The following is a 6,777-nucleotide window of genomic DNA, read 5'->3' on the forward strand; positions in this document are numbered from 1 at the left end:
GAAACGTTCTGAAGTGCGATCGCCTGGGGAGCTTTAAGAACCCTCAATCCAGTTACAGCAGGTCTGAGGTGCAGCTTAGGGATGTGTGCTGCCTAAGCCTCCCTCCAGGATGCATGTTTGCTAATCCAGTGCAGCTCTTCCTGGGACCAGCTGCATCGCTGAGCTCCGGTTCTGTGGATACTCTCTATACCCTGATAAGAAATACTCTTTTTTGTCTCAAGTTAATACTCGACAGCAACAATCTTCGATGCAGCAGTGCCGAGAGTGGCGGTGAGTGACACTAGCCATCCCTTAATGCTGGGGATGCTGGCAAAGCTAACAACTCACTGCAGTGGGAAGGGGCCAGTGTTCTGCTCTGCAGTTCCCTGCAGGAGGAAGCAGAAGCTGGCTTCCCAAAGGAACTTCCAGTCTATACCGTGGCCATGAGACCTAACCCTAACCCTGACCCTGACCCTGACCCTAACTGGACCTGTCCTTTCCAGAACCTCAGAAAATCCTCCTCCGACCCCCAAACATGGAGCTTCACCCTAGCATCATCACTGGAGTCACAGATCAAGGGACAAATTGGGGACCACACAGTTAGCTTCACTTAGAGGCTAAAACCCTACCTCGGCATCCTGCTGCGGTTTGGGTAGGGAAGCCCAGTGGTCATTGTTTGATGTGCCAACTAGGAGGCAATGGCTAAAGGGGCTCTTTGCTGTCCACATGGGTACACAGTGACCAGCCAGCCTGGCAGAGACATTGATCTGCATGCCAGTGAAAGATCCTGGAGAGAGAGAGAGGTAATGGGGAAGAGAGAACTAGAGACCTGGCTCAGTGGGTAAGGGTGCCCACTACGCACATCTGAATGCTTGGCTTTGAATCTCAGCACCCATGTGAAAAGCCAGGCAAGGAATAACATAAAGTTTGGCCGGTAGGGAGTAGGAGGGGTCTAGGAGGAGTTGGGGAGAGGGAAAACATGGTTAAAATCTATTGTATAAAAAATGTATTTATTTACTTTATTTATGTAGCCTTGGCCATCCTGGGATTCATTCTGTAGACCAGGTTGTGTAGACCTTACACTCAAAAATCTGCCTGCCTCTGCCTCCTGAGAGCTCAGATTAAAGGTGTGCATCAGCACCACCCAGCTTAAAAAAAAATTAAATTAAGAAGTCAGTTAAACAAAGAAAGCTAGGCATGGCTGTGCAGGCCCCTGCAACCCCTGCACTGTAGGGTGCAGAGATAGAGGCTTGCCAGGGCTTCCTGGCCACCAGTCTAGTGAGAGAGACCCTGTGTCAAGGGAGTAGATGGAGAATGACAGAAAGAGAAGTCCTCCTCTGGCTTCTGTCTGCATACATGGGTGTGCCCAAGTGAATGAGTGTGTGAACACACACACTCACCGCCATCTCCCCTCACACTTCCGAAATTAAAAACACCCAGCCTGTGGGAGGCAGAGGCAAGCAGATCTCTGAGTTTGAAGCCAACTTGGTCTACATGGTGAGTTCCAAGCCAGCAAGGGCAACATAGTAAGACCCAATCAATCAACCAACCAACCAACCAATCAATAAGTAACAATTAAAAAGAAAGAGAGAAACCAAGGTGATGTCTCATGCCTATAATACTAGGACTGGGGAAGTGGAGGCAGAACAATCATGAGTTCAAGTCCAGCAGAGACTGCAGAGTCACAGGCCAGGAATAAATCAATAAATACGGTGCTCAACCTAAGGCTCTCATGGAAATAACTAAAGCTGTATTGAACCACCAAGAAAGAGGTCTGGTGAGCAGCTCCTGCTGCTGCGACTGTACTCAGCACAGGCCCTGGAAACAAGCCGAAAGCATTCTGGATGTGCCTGCAGCATGGCACCGGGCATCATGGATACAGCATGCGGTAAACGGAAGGATACAATGTGAGATGGTGAGTGTTGTGGGTCCCGAAAGGCTCAAGTCATCTCAATGCCACAATGAAAGAAAGGGGAACGCAGTTCTGGAATGACTCAGGGCAGGTCCAGAGGTCTAGGTCAGAGTTACAGGATGCTAAGGATCCTGCCCCATAGCCTCTCCTTTTGACCTGGAAGCTTCCAGATAGGAGATAAGAGTCATTAATGTCTGGTTCCATTACTGTAACTCTCCCTGATTCACACACCCACCCTGCATAAAGTCCCTCTATAACATACACAGCTCACGCACACGGGAGCATCCCCAGGTCCTCTTACAGGGTGTTTTATGGTGCCATTTGCTTGAAACAAGTGATATTTACTTTAATGCACACAGTAAAAGAAAAAAAAAAAGAGAGAGAGAGAGAGAGACCATGCCAGAGAGAGTCCGTGAAATCATACAGTGGGCAAAGAGGTAGAAGAACCAGGGCACAGGGAGTTACTGGGACCAAGGGACAAGAGTTCTAAGCACGTCCCATCTCAGGGTCAAATCTTTCCAAACACAGGCTAATGCCTGGAAGGACCCAGAAGACTTGCACTTAGATGCTCACTGGGGACCTGGCCAGGGCAGGACATGTGCACGAAGAGGTAGGGGTAGTGGGCTGCCCAGCCAGCACCTCTGGGTTGACGATGGGGTTGAGGAAGAGTTTTCTCTTTGGTAGAAGCCCCTCAAGAGACCCTGCAAGAAGCTGGGGAGGGTGAAGAGAGTGGGTGTCATCATTTAGCAGCAAAGAGAGGAGTCTCTGTGTTAGAGGACAGCAGCTATGTGATCTCTGAAAGTCACAATTTATGTAGCAGATGTTGGGATGGAGTTTTGGGCTCTAAATGGCTAAAAAAATACATCAATTTATATTTAAAGTAATTAAAAGTGAAGAATTTGGGTTTGAGACTTCAAGCTTTAAGGTAACATCCTAACCTGATACAGAGGAAAGACTGTGAGAGGATCCTATTCAGTTATATGACTCAGGCTGGGAGAAATCCAGACATGTTGGAAAAGACAGTGTGCCCGTTCCTAAAGAAGGTAGGGACAGGAGTCCCTATTGAGGGAAAATTGAGACATATGAACATATAGAAATCATTGATGAACCAAGACCCCTGTGGGTACGGGCTGGGCTAGCTGTGGATGTATCATATGCCTTGACCTGGTATCTGCCACTGACCCCCCCCCCGTACATGTGCCTGCTCAGGTCCTTTGGCCCTTGGCTCATCTAGGCCCGACACCTTGTTGAACAGCAAGATGGCAGGAGCTGCCTCCATCACTGAGCCACATGTGGATATAACTCATGCATTTCAAGTCATCCAATAAGCTGATGAAATTAACCTTCTCATTTTGAAATAACAGAGACAGGTAGATTCTAAAAACCACAGTCTCAGGTAGTGAGATGGTTCAGCAAGTAAAAGGTGCTTGCTACCAAGCCTGACGATCTGAGTTCCATCCCTGGGACACTGATGTGGAAGGAGAGAACAGAGTCTCACAAACCCTCTGACTCTCCCACCCTCCCCACAGATTAAGAAACAACTGTGCTTCCAATATGTATGAAAACCACAGTTTCCTTTCATGGAGAAGGAAGAGGAGGGGTGGGGAGGGGGAGGGAGGGGAAGGAGGGGAGGGAGGAAGGGAGAGAGGGAGAGAGGGAGAGGGAGGGAGAGAGAGAGAGAGAGGGAGAGAGAGAGAGAGAGAGAGAGAGAGAGAGAGAGAGAGAGAGAGAGAGAGATATTACTAATGAAGAATTACAATGAAGTGTCCCCAATAACTTGAAGCCATGAGAGAAGATGGCCCCTCGGATACACAACTTAGTCCCATAGGCTAAAGTGGAGACATGTTTCTGTCTTCAGTTGAAGCAGGCTTCTCTGACTTTATACTTGATGTTCTATTGATCCAAGTTGTATTGATCCAAGGAGGTGGATCAACCTGGAAATGTGTAAAGGAAGGACCAGCCAAGGTCACTGCTGACAGTGGCCACTGAGCTCCTTTCCCCGCACCCCCCCATGTGTGTGTGTGTGTGTGTGTGTGTGTGTAATGGGTTCCAGCTCTCGGCTGCCCAGGTGATTCTGATGTGTATCCATTAGGGAGGATCCTCATTAACAAGTCCCCATGGCTTCGATGTTCTGCCCTCCGAGATCTGTTTTCTCATAGGTCTGCACTGGCCAGGAAATGAGTGGTGTCTAGACATTAATCCGCCATTCGGTGCTGTGAAACCATCCCTGCCATCCCTCCTTCTGGGCAGCACCTATCAGCCGACCAGCAACACAGAGGCCGGCATGGGCTCCCAGAGGGTGCCTCAGCATTGTTTATGTGTTGCCTCTAGAAGTTTCTGCTCTGGCCGAGAATGCTGGCGCCAACGTCATCACCTCTGTATTTTATGAAAGGAAGATGATAGAAGAAACAAAGTGCAAAGTTGTAGGCAAAGTGGAAAGTTACAAATTGCTCAGGGCCGAGCTCCAAAGGAGCCAGGCCATCATGCTCACTGTGGACTAGCTGCTGGCTGGCCCACATCCATTACCTCAGACATCTTCCTCATAGAACCCCTGTGGTTTGGCAATCTACCCTTCCTCTCTCCTTCAAGGATCTAGACCTCAGGGAGAGTTCCCTGCATCCTCAGCTCCTGGAATGCGCTAATACGGCCGAGTCTAGTCCCGTCTTTGCACCAGTGTGCCCAGGAAAGGGCGAGCATGAGTCAGGAGCTAAGGTGCCGTTAGGTCCTCTGCTGCCGTGTGACACATGAGTGGAGGAGCACATGCCTGCAGATGTTCACCGTGATCTGTCTCTATCGGCATCACCCAGCTGGTGTGCAGGGCCACCTTCTGTCCCTCCAGTCCTGCTCCCTCTGTAGTCACCACGTCCTGGCTTCTAACCCTGCAATCACGTCACTTTGATATATGTGTATATATGTGTAGTCGTTTGAATATGCTTGGCCCAGGGAGTGGCACTATTAGGAGGTGTGGCCTTGTTGGTAGAGGCGTGGCCTTGTTGGAGGAAGGGTGTCACTGTGGGGGTGGACAATGAGACCCTCCTCCTAACCACGGGAGAGCCAGTCTCACCTATTTACCTTCAGAACAAGATGTTAAACTCTCAGCTCCTCCTGCACCATGCCTGCCTGGATGGTGTCATGCTCCCATCTTGATGAAGATGGACTGAACCTCTGAACCTGTAAGCCAGTCCTAATTAAATGTTCTTATAAGAGTTGCCTTGGTCATGGTGTCTGTTCATAGCAGTAAAACCCAAAGACGGGGCTGGAGAGATGGCTCAGGGGTTAAGAGCACTGACTGCTCTTCCAGAGGGCCTGAGTTCAATTCCTAGCAACCACATGGTGGCTCACAACCATCTGTAATGGGATCTGATGACCTCTTCTGGTGTGTCTGAAGAGAGCAACAGTGTACTCATAAAAGAAGTAAACAAATCTTTAAAAAAAAAAACAAACCCAAAGACATTATATATGTATGTATATATGTGTATATATATGTATATGCATGTATGGGTATATATGTATGTGCACATATATATGTAGGTGTACATATGTAGTTGTGCATATATATGTATTCTGTATGTATGTATGTATATATATGTGTATATTGTGTATGTGTTATGTATGTGTGTATATATATATGTATGTGTGTATTCTGTATGTATGTATGCATTTATGTATGCATTTATGTATGTATGTATGTATGTATGTATGTATTCTATATGTATGTGTAGAGACTCAAATGCAATGTAGGGTATGACTCAGTTGGCACTGTTACCCAGTGAGTCATCTCCTCAGTTCCAAATCTACTTTTATCCAACATACAGTGTATCCACCCAGGTACTCAAGTCTAACTGAATTTAAAGAGGGTGGGGCGGGAGGACACTGCGGCTCCATTATAAACCAAACAGCTCTGGGGACTGAGGATGTGGCCCAGTGGGTAGGGCGCTTGGGTAGCATGCACAGTGCCCTGGGTTTGATCCCCAGCATCAAATACAATTGAGTACAGGTGCAGTGGAGTGCGTGAGGATAGATCAGTGACCTGAGAAACACAACTGAGTGTGATGGCCATCACACTGAGTGTGGGGCATCAAATTCACAAGGTCTTCTTCAGTCAGATAGCAAGTTCAAGGACAGCCTGGGCTATAGGAGATTATGTCTCAGGGAAAGCCTGGTTTATATGAGACTGTCTCAAAATAATAAACAAATTAAGTGTGACCTCAGTTTGCTAGACCACGGTGCAGGTAACAAAGTGGACTCTGTCTAGCTTCTTCAGCCTGATGCTGTAAGGTTCTTGTCACGCGCATCTGTAAAGTGTTCGCTGCCACTGAATATTTAACTTGTAGTAAATGCAATGCATTCCTCTGCTCTACTGGGGATGAATGTGTGGCTGTCTTCCATCTTGGGAATATTATACTGTACTGATACCAGTACATATCTGCTCTGCTAAGAATGGCTTCCTGTCTCTTAATGGACTCCTGTCTATGTTGCTATAGGAGACACCACACTCAGTAGGAAACCCTGGCTAAGTGTGTACACGGCCTTTGCAGATGCTGCCGACCATCTGCAGAGGTGACCCCCACTTGCACCCCCATCTGATGTTACAAACCCTTGTGAGCATGTCTGTCTTCTCTGCCATTGGACTTAAAGCTATTCTTTCTCTTTTGCAGAGATTCTCGGGAAAGCCGGCCACTCCTCCCCATGAATATGAATGAGAAGCAAGTCCAAATGGCTACTACCCGCCACCCACAACCCCGGATGGCAGTTTACTTTAAGAAGAAGTGGTCTGGCCTCACATTCAGGCTGATGTACAGTGGTGTTTGTCATTTCTGGCACTCTGTATAAGAGTACATCTCTGGGGGGCTGGCGGAATCTTCACACGAAACATCTTTGTGAAG

Source organism: Grammomys surdaster, unplaced genomic scaffold (assembly GCF_004785775.1).
Source record: "Grammomys surdaster isolate TR1022 unplaced genomic scaffold, NIH_TR_1.0 218, whole genome shotgun sequence".
NCBI lineage: Eukaryota > Metazoa > Chordata > Mammalia > Rodentia > Muridae > Grammomys > Grammomys surdaster.